Here is a 16,230-nt window from a genome sequence, read left to right on the forward strand (position 1 = left end):
CCCAGACCAAAAGCAGCCCTCACACCCTTGGCTTTTCTTTCCTATATAATTAACCAAATGATAACTCAAGCTGAAACAAATTTCTATGTAAATATCTTAAGACTGGATTATTATCTTACAGCAGGAAAGACCAATTTTGTGGTATATAATACTTTGGAATTATAAATATGTGTCAGATACTGTTACCTGAAAAGTGGCGCTAGTCAAGTCTACTGTGTGGTTTCAGAGAGTGTAGACACAGGCAGATGGGTGGAACCCCAAAGGCCTGGAGAACTGGCTGTTTCTGGTCTCTTTGGCAATCTTTATTAATCTTAAAGAACTGGCTCCATTAACAAAATTGAAGTCAATTACTACTACTCTTTAAAACAAAATACAGTGGATCCAATCTTCTGCCTCAAACACAAAAACTTGGGATTCTATTAATCTAAGAGTCTGGACACAAGGAAAGAGCAAGGTACAGGGAAGCCCCACAGGGGTTTTCGAGGTAAAATGGAAATTGAGAAGAGTGGGGGCATGCCAGGAGAAGACACTGCCCCCGAGCTGGTGACAGGAAGGCACTAGAAAGCTCCCCTTCTCCTCCAGAGTCTCAAGGACACAATCTCCCCCAAAAGCAGGTGGGAAGCCGCCCACAGACAGGCATCCTTTTAAAGACAAAAAAAAAAAAAAAAGCAGGGTTTTCAAAAGTTTAGAATACCTACGAATTACTAGGGGTTGTACCTAAATATAAGGATCAGAAATTTTAATTTTATGGGTCTGGGGTAGAGGGGGTAGAGCTCAGAAATTTAAAAAAAAAAAAAAAAAGAGTAGCCTGATTGGTTCCTAAATTCTCCTTTTCCTACTTATTCTTCTTGTAATTATTACTATTATTAGCTAGCATTTACTGAGGACTTCACAATGGCTTGGCCCTGCTCTTATTTAAGCCACCGCAATCTTGCTCACTTTTCTTCCATTCCACACCCAGGAAAGCCGAAGCATAGAAGAGTGAAGTAATGAATCCAAGGCAATGTGCGTAGTAACTTGTAGAGCGGCTAATTCAATTTTTAAAGGGAACCCAGGTGCCACAAAATCTTGACAAGTAGCATCAGAGAGTGGCGGGGGCAGGGGGTGGGGGAGTACCATCCCGTCCGGTCCCCTCTGGTCCCGGAGCAGCATGCTTTGTTTCTTCCTATTTGTTTTAAGGAGTTTTTCAGATATAAGACAAAGGGGATACAATGAAACCTGCCTGTTTGCTATACAACCAAGCCATCTGGAAGGGCCATTTCAGTCTTTTACCTACCTAATCATGTAATGTTTGAAGAAAGAGCTTAAAAATAAAAGAGTTTGGGGGCACCTGGGTGGCTCAGTTGGTTAGGTGTCCTCTTTGGGCTCCAGTCATAATCTCAGGGTCCTGGGATCCAGCCCCTGCTCAGCAGGGAGCCTGCTTCTCCCTCTAGCTCTGCTGCTCCCCCTGCTTGTGCTCTTTCTTTGTCAAATAAAGATTTAAAAAATCTTAAAAAAAAAAAAAAAGAGTTTGATAACACCCAGCCTTTGGGAGTTTCAAGCTAAGCTCCTCTGTCAGGTATTCAGTCCACAATCACACCCAAGGTTCTGGGGCTTTAGCAACCAGCCCCAGGCACAAACACATGCTAGGCAGCCTTATTTGTGAGCCATGCCCCATTGCTGTGCAAATAAAACTACAGGAAACCCAGAGAAATTTGAATTTCAGATAAGCAATGAGTAACTTTAAGATATATATGTACATCTCAAATATTCCATGAACAGACTTACACTAAAAATGATGCACGGTTTATCTGAAATTCAGATTTCATTGGGGGTCCTAAGCTTTATTTGGCAACCCTGCCCTATAGCAGTGGGCCAGACCCCCCCCAAGGGGAGTTTCTCTTTAGGCCTTCTTGGACCCTTTCCAGACTGGAGACTTTCATCTTCATCAGATGTGTTTTAATAACTTCGGGGAGAAAAGCGAAGGTCTCATTTTGTTTCTTTCTAGGAGCTCCCCCTTAGGGGCATTTTTCAGCATTCACCCACCAAGACCATTGGGAGAGGAGTTTTTGCCCAACTACAAAGGAGCCTGTTGAAACCTATCTTGGAGGCAGTGGTTTCTGTGATTTTCTTATTTACATAACCCAGAAGGGTTACTCAAGCAATTTCTCCCAGCAGGACCACTGGGCCCAAGACAACTTTTTGCCTCCATCCAGATGGAGATGCATTTGGCAAACGCTAGCTTTTCTTCTCCCTAAAGCACTGCCTTCCCAGGAAACCCACTAAGCTTTCGCAAATGCATTATTTACATTCTTAAGGATGAACTCTTAGCAGTTCAACAAGAATGAATGGAGAGCAGACTAAGAGCAAGATCTGGTTCCAGCCGGACGTGCACATTCAGTATGTGGGTCACACACCACACAAGGCTGCTCTTCCAGGAGGCAAATGGACGGTAAGCCAGTGTGTTCCCGCAGCTAAGCCTAAGGAACAGATGCCTTTTTCTTCTCCCATAAGTGATGTTAGCTGACCAAGACTTCAGCCCATGAGACATATAGAAGGATGTTCCTGCAAGTCTACTGCCTTAGAGGGAACTCTTTTCAAAATGTTGCACAAAGGTACTTTCCCAGCTTAAAGTGACTCTGTATCAGAATTGTCCAGCACAGGGGGAGAAAGACTAAGGAAACACTGAGAGGGGGCAAGTCTCAAAAAATCAGTTTTCCTTAATTACAGCATTGAACCAAGAACTCTAAATAGCCAGAGGAGCAGGTCCTTATGTGGTTAAAGGCTCTGGCGTTTGCTTAAGAGGCTAATTTTCAGCCCACATTCTCTTACTCAGCACTTTTAATCAAAATAATCAGTCCAGTGTCCGAGGGGAACAGGGAATGAATAGGGCAGTGTAAGAATCCCTTGTTGCTAATGAAATATTTAAAATCCAGGACAGGGATGGTCTGTACTATTTAATACAGAGGAGACTCTTACCATGCTCCTCCATACCCTGGTGTGTGTGTGTGTGTGTGTGTGTGTGTGTGTGTGTGTGTTTGCAAGAGGAAAAAAATAGAATTTATGCACCTTAAAAAATATGAAGTGAAAAATTATCCATTAGCACAGCAAAGACCTATTTCCAGGAAACAGGTTTTAAAAGAAAATTCCTGACGTCCTGAGGTTAAAACCAGGAGGTGTCATGACTTTGAAAGTGAACGATGAAAGGGCCCCTGTGTCCAGGTGCATACAGGCTTGCCTCGTTTCATCTGTTAAGGGAGGCTGGTCAAATCCCCGGTTGGGGTCCAAAAATATCCTGGCAGTTAGCATCTTGCATTAAAATTTATAAACCACGAAAGGCCTTTTCTTAAAGAAAAGTTAATTCAGGCTGGATGGCCTGGAAAAAAAGAAGAGGTATTTAAAAGGAGTAGTCATCAGAAGTGGTTATATGGAAAACTAGAGGTAAGTAATGCTTTTTACTCCCCTAAAACATACTAAAAATACAGCAATAGTAATTTCAGAAGGAAGGGAAATGGCACCAAGTATAATTTCATTTCTAAGAAGTCCCAGAAATGAGCCCTGGAATTGCCAGAATTGACTTTTAGGGGCGACAAAATAATGGTAGGAGTATTAGCAGGAAATCAGAGCTGTCAAATGCAAGGAAACAGGCTTCCCTTTGCTATCTGTACTCCGGAGCCAGCGCCTCTCTCCCCAGACTCCGGTCAGGCAGGTCTGGAGGGGTACTCAGCCCTTCCCCACCATCTCCCTCTGCTGTGCCTCCTCTTTAGTCCACCTATTCAGTTCGCCTTTATTGAGCACCTCCTGTATGCTGCCCAGCTCTGTCCATTCTTATTCAGTCTGTGGAGGTGAACTGAAGCACCATCTGCTCAAAGAGGCAAGTTACCTGCAGGCAAGGCCCGGTCCCCCAGCCTCTGGGCTCCTCTTCTCCCTCAGCCCTCTTTTCAATGGCCCGACTTCTCTGGGGGGTGATGGGGGCAGAGGGGAGACAGTTTCTTTCACTCACAGCTGCATCCACACCTATTCACCACCCACCCAACATCCACGCATGGGGGTGTCCAGCGAGGACTGGCAAAACGAATGAACTCCAAACCACGATTCCAGTTTCATGGGCCCATTTTATCTGGTTTATCTTTTATTTCAAAAGGACTTAGAGATAAGGCTCCGAGATTGGAGACATAAGGGGGTCAGTATAGAAGGGAAAGAGGCAGCAAGGAGAGGGTGATCATAACAATAGATGTCCATGAGTGCTCCCTTCTACATGGTAGTAAGGTTGTCCTGCAGGTGACTCCATTTCTGCATAAACCCAGGTGGGAGGAGAGAAAGCCCCAAACAGCCAAGGTCTGTGGGTCTGTCCCACAGGAGATCAGCCTGGACCCTCCTGCCAGCTGCGCTTGGAGAATTACAGCCCCTAAGAACCATGCTTGAATTTGCCCAGCTTGGTTTTCCTCCTGATTCATATAATCAGACATTTCAACCTTGACTAAATGATAAGCCTCTTGAGTAACAGTAACAATAATATTAACGTGAGCTCCCATTTACTGAGTGCTCGGTGTGTATCAGGCAGAATGCTAAGGGCTTTATACACAGTGTCTATGTATTCTGCATAGTAGCCCGCATGACAGCAGCGTTATTAACCCCATATTTCAAATACCTGCTCAGCAAGCTACAGGAACTGACCTAGGTCCAACAGCTAATTGTGACGGGCACTGTAAATCCCATTTCTTTGGCCTCCTCTATAGAGCCTAGCGGGTATCTGGGCACTTAAGAAGCATTTCATAAATCTTTTCCAGCTGGCCTGAGCTGAACAGTGTAGTTCCTTGCATTTCTGGTGACAGTAGTTCCCACCTGGGCTTACACACACAGCTAGGATCCACCTGAGCTGGACCTTGGTCTTGACAGAGCTTAGTGGCCAACTCTGCAGTGACCCCAGGAATGCCATTCTGTGCCAGGCCATGACCCTTGAAGCTGCTGGAGTCTTGGGAGGAGGTGGAGTCAGCATTCCGGGAAGTTAGTGGAATCTTTATTGCCAATGCCATAAAACTGAAAATCTAGAGGGTTTTGCAGGAAGGGCCAAAGGGACTGGACTGTGCTTCATTTCTGCTGAGTGTGACCTCACACTGAAGAAGGTTTAGGCTTCACTCCGCCTGACCTTGGCTGTTCCTCCCAAACATTCTTTCATTGAAAACCTTCCTTGACCCTCTGTCCCCAAATGCTCTCCTAATCTATTTGTGGCTATGTTGAGGGCTAAGAATACCGGGGTTGTATTTCATCCAGTGTCTCAAATACATTCAAGGAAGGCTTACTTTATTATAATGATTCAGACAGGAACAGACTTTCCTACCTGCCTGCACATCGTGCAAAATGGTCCTCAAATCTTCTTTAAACCTTTGTACTATATCTTTCTTCTTATTGGATTATTGTTAATCTGTTGGTTTTATCCTGGATAAATCCTCTTTTGTAGGCTACCTTAACTACCTAGTGTATCTTCTACACAACTGTGAGGAAGCCAGCACTCTCTTCTGTCACTGGGTATGAGAGAACCAAATTTCTAATCCTACAAAACATTTCTCATTTTAGTCTTGACGCAACTGATGCAAGGAAAGAAGAGTTATGGTGGAAATGGAAATATATATGTAAAAACTATAGTTTCCCACAATTTTCCATGAATTCATAATCCCCAGAAACCAAACAAGCAATGGGAGGCTCAAGAAGTTCTATAATAACAGCTGACAGTTATATAGCATTAACTCAGAACAAAAATCACCTCATTCGTGTGTATTATGACCAGCTTATTCTATAGACAAGAAAATTGAAGTGGTCACAAGACTAACTTCACAGTAAGAGGTAGGGATGATGAGTCCTCAGGCCAGATATTTCAAAGTTTCACATATTTTTAAAAAGATTTTATTTATTTATTTATTTGACCAAGAGAAAGAGATCACAAGTAGGTAGAGAGGGAGGCAGAGAGAGGAAGCAGGCTCCCTGCTGAGCAGAGGGTGGATGTGGGGCTCCCCGGACCCTGAGATCATGACCTGAGCCAAAGGCAGAGGCTCAACTCACTGAGCCATGCAGATACCCCTAAAGTTTCATATATTTTTATAGTCTAACAAACCCCCAGCAATGACACAACATCACCTTCTCAGTTGCCAGTCGGAATCAGCTGATATGAATAAGATTAGGGATAGAAGGGAAGTGAGCAGGACGTCAGTCAAATGGTTTCCCTAGAACAGCGCTAACCACACTTCCCATAAGAATCCCCTGAAGGGTGATTAGAAACAGATTCCCAAGCTCCACTCCAGGAGATTCTTCATCAGTGGCTCTTGGGGGACTGGGGATCTGTGCACTCCCCAAGCCTCCTAGGTGATCCCCATGTTCAAGAGCATCTGAGACATGCTACCTTCCAACGTGTTTCTCCTCCCAGATAAACTCTTGGAGAGTTACATAACATAGTCAAGGTCACTTATCTAATGTGAGTGGCAAAGGCCAGAAGGACCCACAAACTCCAGACACCAGTGATCTTTCCACTTGACCCTGAGAGCTTCTGAATCAAAAGCCGTCCCAAAACCGGTGCCAGTGGAATGCGATGGGTCCAGCGGCTCCACACCACACATGCTCATGCTTACGTGCTAGGAAGCACCAGCACAAGAAGAAATTCAGAGACCAGATAGAATCGCAGGGATTAGTCCTTTACTCAGCACATACGTGGCTTTCAATTAAACCACCTGTTGCTTTGCGAACAAGAGCAGACCAAGGGATTTCCATGACGCACAGTCTCATCAGAGGGCTGCAAACTCTCAAATGAGCAAGGAACTTGATGCCGGCACCCATGGCTGAGAGGACCAGTGTGAACCTCACACTGTGTGAACCTCTCACAGAGAGAGCAGGCCATTCCTGACACTTCACAGGTTCTCTCTCCCAGCTAGTCTCACTGGCCAGAATGCAAGCTTTGTATTTTGTCTGCCTGGGAAATCTTATGGAAAGAACTATTATTAGACATATTTATTTTATCAAGGAAAATATTCTCATAAAATGTTCAAGAAGGGATATTGCCTGGTTCCCAAGAAGCAGCCAGAGAGACCCCTTGGAGGAAACACATGTAGACATTTATGGCCTGAATATATATGTGCATGTATACATGTAATATACAAATATATTACATAGGTAAGCATATATTCATAAGTGCAGTTGGAAATGTTTATTTTCCTTTTAACAATTTTTTGCAGTAAACTTTGGCCCTTTGTTTTTCAGTTCTAGGAGTAACGAATATTCTAGTGCTTCTCAGACTTTAATATGCATATGAATCATCTAGGGGACTTATTAAAATGCATTCCTATTTAGTAGATCTGGGTGCGACCTAAGAGTCTGTATTTCTAACAAGTTCCCAGGAGATGCTGATAAGTCACAGACCATGCTTTGAACAATGAGATTCTGATCTGTAGTGGATGACCATCTTCATCGCACATAAACAGCAACCGTTAAGGATCAGAATATATAAGAGGAACAAAAAAATAAAAACTATGTTCAAATTAATTTACTCTTTATTGGATAATTAATTTCAAAAGGGACTTTAGAATCCATGCAGTGCCCCTTAGATATAATTATAAATAATTTTCACTCAATTTTATTAGAGTCATTTCAGGGTACAAGCTGATAGGCAGATTTTGACTTGAGAGAAAGAGGAAGGAGGCAGGAAACACCCAGAACTATGGATGCTCTCTTATTGCAGACACACTGATCTGTGGGTAAATGAAGAATGCTGGAGTATATCAGATCATACCAATCTCTCAAAACTGATTCTGGCAGTCTAGAAATGATTAAAATTTTATTCAAGCACATCCTCTTGGAACTTTGGGGGGAAATGTCCAACACCAATATCATTCCAAATATTCTGCTACTTGGAATTCTACTCATTGCTTTGTTTAAATATTTGACATAAGCGTATTAATAATTCACTTCAAAGACTTAAAATATGAAATTGTTCCTAAAATGTATTGGTAATAAGTAGAGCACAAATGAAAATGGACATGCCCAACACAGTTGCTAAGAAGGATAAAAGAAATCCAGAGAGTGATTCCCCACAGAGAAGGAGTCCCAGCTTTTTAGGAGCAGAGACCCAACCTGTGAAAAAATTATTACCAGAAAGGACACAAAAACTATCCACACCAATGGCACATGTTATTTAAATGGTATACTTAAAATGATGTAGTCAAGGAAAACTTGGTGGGCAGGGTGAGATGGGCTGTCAGATTAGAATCAATGGTGGTGTGATTTGAATCTAACCTTGAAGGACAGGAAGGATTTCAAAAGGTATAGGAGAGGAGAAAGAATGAGGTAAGGTATGATGAAAATAAAGAAGTGGGAACAGATATTAAATTTGGGGTCACATCTCTGTGCCAGGCACCAAGCCACTTGTTAACAGATATATTAGCTAATTTAACTCTCCCAATTATTCTGCAAGATGGCCATTCTCACCCATTATGATGAACTAGGGATAGAGATTCAGGTTAAATGGCTAAGGTCACACAGGGGTAAGGGGCCCCACGGGGATGTGTATCTGGGGCTATTCGATACCAGAGTCAATAACGGATCTCTCTAAACCAGCATTCCCCAAGGTGCATCTAGGGCATCCTGAGACGTGAAGATGAGTCAGGAAACAGAAGAGTTCAGTGGTTAGATAAATTTTGAAAGCTCTAGGATAAAGTAGAATGCCAATAATGTTTCAGATATCAGCTAACATTTGTTGAATGCTTCCCATGGCCTGGGTAAAATGGTTCTGTTGTTTTAACAGAGGACCTCTCGGAGCTTTTAATATTGTAATATGCATTGAGAATTTCCAATGTTATCTGTTGGGAAATAATATTAATAACCCCACATAAGATGATATGAGCATACAAACATACAGTATTAAAATAGAATAACTGGAAATAGACTGATAGGCTTCAATTAGAGATCATTATCTTCTGGTGGATAAGTTTAAGAGTTAGATATTATGCCTAGTAAGTTTCCATTCTTCCCTGTACCCCCAGTAATGTACAGCTCTCTTAGTAAACTGTGTGTGCCCTCCTGAGCTTGGGCCCAGGGGTGGTTTTCAGGGAACAGGGTCGGGGAGTCGAGAGGTAGAGAATGCAACTTCTCTTGTGGTACCCAACAGGTAGGTAAGTTGGGCCTTATCATTCACCATTTGAAATATCAAGAGATGAAGGTGCTGGAGAGGACATCAGTAGAGTCTCCTGCGCCTTTAGTCATACTGGTGATAGTAACTGTTATAATTTGGGAGTTCATAACTCTTTGTTAACTGTCTCTGTGTCAGGCTTTATGAGCCACCCGTTGCCTGGTCCTGTGGCATGTTCAGTAACATGTGTCCAATAAAATAATCGGCTCTTCCTTCTCTCATGTTCTATTAAGCCGATGTTACTAAATTTTTCTCTGTGTCATACACAGTGGACCCTTGAACTGCATTGTTGAAAATCCACATATAACGTTTGACTCCCCCAAAACTTAACTACCAGCAGCTTCCTGTTAACCAGAAGCTTTACCAACCATGTAAAACAGCCAATTAACACATATTTTGTATGTGATGTACTGTATTGTTACAATAAAATAAGTCGATTTAGCTTATCATTTGCCAGCTTTATTATGTGTTTGAGAGAAGCATTAGTTCCAATCTATTCTCGCCTGGCTTCTGCTGTGTTCATGGACCAACACCCACCGATGGCTGCAGCCACAGGACACACAGTCCCTACGATCAGGATTAGCCTGAAGTGATGTGACATCACTGCCCAGCCACAGTTAACTTTTGCAACTTCTTCCCGCTAGAGGTCACTGTTACTTCACATTTCCAGAACACAGCCTCACTTTGTCACGCCAAAGAAACTGGACCGCTTTCAATCTAGCGGCTCTGGCTCTGTTTGCATAGAGAAATAGAACAAACAAGCAAGCTATTCACCAAAAGGAAGCTACATTTCAGATAATGTGAAGATAATACAAACTGTCTTTGGAAAATTCATCAGAGACCATTTGTTTTCAAATATTTCACATTTAATTAAAAAAAAATTCCAGTTAAATTTTCTTCAAATAAATGTAATTTTCCTTTTCATGTTTTTGGGCAAGCTAACACATTCAGCAGATATCATGATACATAGCGGTATAACTCTGGGCAAGTGCCTGATGTCATTAAGCCTCACTTATCTATAAAATAATTTTATTATTTTATAATATATCATAATATTATATATAATATATAATATAATATTATATATATAATATATATTATATTATATATAATATAATGTAATAATTATACAAATGCATTGGACCACTGAGGATTAACTGAGATGCTGTATGAAAATTCTTAACAGGTGCCTGGGGCACAATAAACATAAGTGTTTACAATCATTAGTGCTATCCATGGAGCCAATCAGGTAGTGCTTACAAAGTTTAAGTGAGTTCTTATTTGTAAATTGCTTAGAACAGGCTCTGGAACACAATAAGGGCCACTAACGTGCTTGTTAAATAAAGTAAGTAAATAAATAAACAGACCAAACTGAAAGCATAAATCCTAAAAGTCAAATGCAAACACAGCCTTAAGAATTCAGAAACTTACCTATATTATCGTATTAATTCAACATGCTTATTCTGGAAGGTTGGGAAGAAAATGGGGACCTAACACAGGTCACTATCCATTCTTAAATTTCTAAATAAGTACAGATTGCCAAGGGGTCCAAAGGGAGATCCTTACATAAAACGTCTCTAATACGGGGAACTCAGACTAAACAGAAAGAGACATTTTCTACCTAAATGTGTATCCTGTGTTTACCCTTTAAATAAATAATCTTGTTTCATCAGATTCTGCCTCTTTTTGATGCCCTGCTTGTGTCTTTGAGTTCCAGGTATCTACACTCCAAACCAGAGTCGTATCCTGCGACAACTATGGGACATTCCCAGAGAATCAACAGTGTGTCTTTCCGCAGTAAAAACTCAGTAATTCTTTACTGAGTAGATTAATATAGAATATGGACACAAAGATCTAAATGACTTTGATACGGGCTGATTAACTACATTTACATTCCTGTTTCATCAAGTACATTTTTAAGGAAGACTGGCTCTTTCAAAAACAAAACAGAACAAAAACTTTGAGCATCTGGTGGTGAATAATGCTATGATTACTAGGACAGTTTGGTCCCACTGCCGTATTTTGTGCTGAGGAGCTAGGAGTTTACCCATCATTGCCTATTCATCAACAGGGCAAATGTCAATGCAGTGGAAAAGGTCAATAATTTGAATGATTATGAAAATAGTTTTGAACTTGCAGACCTCCAAAGGGTTTTAGGGTTCCCCAGGGGGTCCAGGGACGTCCCTTGGAGAACTACTGGCCTAGCAGATGATGACCCAGTGAAAGACAGTGCTGAACAAGGCAAGATTCATCATGAGTTCCCCTTGCCTGTTCCATCCCCCTGTTTCTCTTTCTTGGACAATTTGGGAAAATACCAAGGGTTGCTAAGACCTTCCTTAGGGTTTAGGCTGGAATGGGTGATGATCACTTTCTGGGGCTGCACTATGATGTTATCTGAAGCACTCTCCAGAGAACTGAAGGGACATGAGTGACTCAGGGATGTGCAAAGGCCTCTGGCAGATTCTAGGAGACTTAGAAGCTCCAAATAAAATATTCAGCTCCTGCTAGTTCCTCCTCTCTTATCTTCCAGTGTCCAAGGGAGCTCAGAATCAGAAACCATCCTCTAGACCAAATATATGCTAGAAGCAAAGATGTCCAAGCTAGAAGGGGACCCCTGGAATGGCAGATACTCGGAATAGAGGGATAGCACAATGCTTGTCAGAGGTTGATTATGCCCCGTCAAAACTCTGCAGTTAAAAACTCCATGGGTATACCTGCACTAGGCATTGCAGAAATAGCAGAGCAAAAGTCCATGTAGAATTGTATGGCTGGGGGCTCCTGGGACACTCAGTCAGTTAAGCATCTGTCTCTTGATCTGATCTGATCTGATCTCAGGGTCATAAGATCAAGTCCTGCATGGGGCTCCCTGCTCAACAGGGAATCTGCTTGAGATTCTCTCTCTCTCTCTCTCTCTCTCTCTCTCCTTCTCCCTTTGCCCCTCCCCCTGCTCTCTCTCTCTCTAAAATAAATAGATTTTTTTTTTTTAAAGAGGACCATATGGGTGGATGCGGGGAAATGCTATTATAAAAAATTTATATTGCACAGAAGGTAGAGTCATTTCTCAAGGACACAAGAAAAAATACATTTATGAATTAAAATATTATCTCTGTAATTCATTTTTATACTTATCCCTCACCCCAATTAGTTCAGATAAACCCCAAACCGTATACTAAATAGAACAGGGAAAGCTTACAACCTTGTTCACTGTTTACATTTGGAATGCCAATGCTAGAAGCTAAAGATCAGGTAGACAAATGGAGAGGCTGGGCTCACATGCCCCTCATTCCAGCCAGGCCACTACCTTGCTTTAGAATTTCCTGACACCCCGCCACTGACAGCAGCATTCAACCTGCTCTCTTACCACCTGAGCCTTCTAACTGGGCACCTTGCTGCTCTGGTGCCCAGCTTCTGAGTTGAAGCCTTGTGGGAACTGTTCATAGAGGAAGAGCCTGAGGCACGGGAAAGTTAAGAAGCAGGATGCTCCTGCCTAGAAAGAGGTGGCGCCAAGGCAAGATGCCAGTGGGCCTGGCTGATGGCCAGCCATCCTTCGAGGCAGGCCTGCAGGACTCGAAAAGCTGCCCTGCTCCGGGCCGGCTGAGCCAGCACCTGCCTGGGATACCTGTGTCGCTGTGTTCACATGGGACATGGCCAACACGGAGCCTTCACAGCCACCATGGAAAGAGCTGCCCACCCCTTCCGTGAAAAAGTCTGGCTCTGATGAAACTTCTGTTTTTTGTAAAGAGCGACTTGGAAAAAACACAGTTAGGATGGTAATTCTGCTTTTAGCTGAGAATAGTCTCTCCGTGTAATGAATCTTGGTCAAGTCCAATTTACCCCTTTTGGGCTTTGAGTCCGCCTTTCAAAGAAGAATTTGGATGAGCTGACCACCAAGGCTCCTATGTGTCTAGGTCCCTAATCTCTGAGTCACATCTTCCTTGCTAGAGCACAGGTCTTTAGTGTCCCATTTGTTATGGAAATGCCACACTGACCTGGGCTCCTCAGAACCCCCAAGTGGACGAAGCCCATGAGCCATGGATTATGCTTCAGGCTTGTGCTGGGATCCAAAGGAGCACGTTATTCCTACCAAATCAAGGGACTAGCAAATCAGGCGCTCTTCCCGAAGTCAAAGTTGTAAATGAGGTTGAAGTGCATGGGATGCCCCTGGGAACCGACAGTCACCTATATGCAACTGAAAGGGCCAGGGGATTAGTCACCCGATGGATGGGACGGCTCTTGACCAGTGGCGATGACCCAATGCATCACTGTTGCCCGCCTCAGTCATCTGGGTGGACAGCTCTGAGGTCATCCTATGCAGCAGTGCTGAGCCTCGCAATGTGAGCTTGTTGGGGCTTCTTTCCTTCTTTACTTCACACTCCCCAGGCCCCTACTCATCCTTGTTGAGGTGAATTCCAAAAACAAACCATCTACCCACATGCTTTTGTCTCAGCTCTGCCTTCTGGTGGGACCTAAAGAGCAACAATAGGGAGAACACGGGTCTAGGCGTGTAAGAAGCGCTACGTAGACTTTACCTATTATCAGTTTTCTGTGTACCCACTGTCTTGAAGGAACACTTTGAATTTCTCTGCTCTCCAAGGCTATCTGTTTATCACAAGTTTCCCTGGTCTTTTTTATTGTCACTACACAGTGAGCAGAAAATGAGAAATAGATTTGAAAGTACCAAGTAGCACAAGGCAAAAAACCGGAACTAGCCTCCTGAGTCTAGGGGTCCAGAGGCTAATGTGAGATCACCTCATCATTAGGGATTTGGGGTGATTTTAGATTGTACACTAATAAACCATTTTTAAAAGTGTATGTGTGTGTTATTATGTCTTTGAAAATCTAGAATAAACATATCAAAACCATGATTTCACTCTGCTGTTGCTTTCACTAAAATTTTTTAAATGACTTGATATGTGAAAATAGTAATCGATAAGGGTTGAAGTAGCGAAACCCATGAAGGTGGACTGAAAACCTGAAGTCTGAGAAACCCTAAGAGCTCAACATGCTTTCCCAACTCTAATGTTTGAGGGGAATTTCATTAGCAAGTATGTTAAGCATGCTCTTACTTAAGAGAAAAGACTTGATTTGCAATATTTATATTTTTTATTATATTGCTTTAACTTTTAAAGAAAATAAGTTTTTTTCTCATATTACACTGAATAACATAAAACTCTTATCATTTTAATTATTCTGAGAACCTGAAATGACACAAACAATATGACTCCTCTGTGTGTTTGGTTTAGGACACCCAGAGCTTTACATAGGCAAGCATTTGTACCCAATGTATTAGAAAAATCTTTCAACTCCTTTATGTTCTATGGATATCCCTATACCTGTATGCCAATGCTATGTTTTATGTCCTATGGATACAGAGTACACTAACATCACAAGTATGATCTCCTGATGCCTTTGGAAAAGGCAGTTCCTAAAACTTCTGTGCTTTTAGATATTTCTAAGACAATAGGTTATCCATATTTCTAAATAACCATTAGCAATGGGGAGAGAAAAGCAGTAAGATACGTTATAAAAATCTAACTTAAGAGACATTTTCTTTACAACTAAAAAGTTGCAAAAACTCCTTGAAATACATTCCCACAACATTCCCAATTAGCACATATATCTTGCTGACCTTGTCATTGGGAAATAGTAAGAAGGCTACATTCTGAGAGCTTGGGTGAATAACTCATTTTTTCCCATATAGAAGATGAAAACCCTCATGGTATTTCCCATAGGAGATGTGTTAAGCAGCCAAAAATGAGTAATGCTTGGACAACACTGACCGAGTCTGAAAACACAGACCTAATGGCGACAATAGGTCAGACCCAAAGAGACTTAGAATGTTTTATGCTCTCACTAAAAAAAAAAAAAAAGAAGAAGAAGTCTGTTCCTGCCTATCTATCTTTCTCCCATCTCTTTTACCTTGTCCTCAACAAAGATAGATCAGATAATAAACCATTCCAAGGTTTGGCAATTCCTCTGAAAGTGAACTTAACGGTCCCCGAAATACTGACTGTGTCAGGGTTCCCTGGAAAGGGAGCTGTTATGAAAGTCCAATGCCTGGAGCTCTCAGTCCTCCAACACCATCAGGATGCTGAGGGGGCAGTTCCTTGTTGAGTAAATATAAAGAAGCCATCTACATGCACGTATAGGGACAGGGATATATGCCCAACTCCCCTGAAGAAATTTTTTTAACTATAAATCATGCATTCTCAACAAGGACAGTATCACCCCCCAAAGGGGTAAAATTGTTTCTTTAGGTGGGGTGGAAAAAAAGTATTCCTTTTAAGTATAAAGCACAGACATACCTGTAATACGTAAGCAGGTATACTGTATATCGGTGGTGTTAAGATTTCATGGGAGGGGGTGCTCCTGGGTAGCTCAGTGGGTTAAGCCTCTGCCTTCAACCCAGGTCATGATCTCAGGGTCCTTAGATTGAGCCCCGCATCAGGATCTCTGCTCAGTGGGGAGCCTGCTTCCCCCGCCCCACCTCCGCCTGCCTTTCTGCCTACTTGAGATCTCTCTCTCTCTTTCTCTCTGTCTCTGTCAAATAAATAAATAAAATATTAAAAAAAAAAAGATTTAATGGGAGGAGTTTCACTAGGGGGAGAAAAACCTAAAAGCTCTGTACAGAGAGTAGATGGTGATCAGGAAAAGTGGAGGGACATTGCTGAACATCCCCTTCCTGGGAACCAGGCTTGTTTCTGTAGTCTCTTCCAAACAGTTTTATACTGTCATTAAAATAATGTATCTTATGCTAATTGATAAAAGAATTAAATTTGTGGAAAGAGCTGTTTTCCCAGACGCAAATACCCTCTCTTGGGAGGTGCTAAAATCCTTAGAATCTGAATTATTTCTCTTCTTTCAGAATTGGGCTATTCTCCTGACTGAATTCCATTCCTGGAATAGCTGCGGCATCACGTGAGAGGCATTATCTGGCAAGGTTCCAAAGAAAGAGCATATAGGCTGGGCAAGTGGGGTCCCGCAGGGGGGGTGGCCACCCTTCATGTGCTGCTTTCACCATAGACATGATAAAGGGGACAGAGTTTTGCTCTCGTGTCATTTTATTTTCATAATTAAGT

At 42.2% G+C, this 16,230-nt stretch overlaps 1 protein-coding gene across 1 annotated transcript in view; it reads right to left on the minus strand.

Annotated features, from left to right (window-relative positions):
* The window catches only part of MYLK4 (myosin light chain kinase family member 4), a 78,802-nt gene that overhangs the window by 56,346 nt on the left and 6,226 nt on the right, over nucleotides 1–16,230 (minus strand). The gene's annotated exons all lie outside the window — the stretch shown is intronic.

This window comes from Mustela erminea, chromosome 4 (assembly GCF_009829155.1).
Source record: "Mustela erminea isolate mMusErm1 chromosome 4, mMusErm1.Pri, whole genome shotgun sequence".
NCBI lineage: Eukaryota > Metazoa > Chordata > Mammalia > Carnivora > Mustelidae > Mustela > Mustela erminea.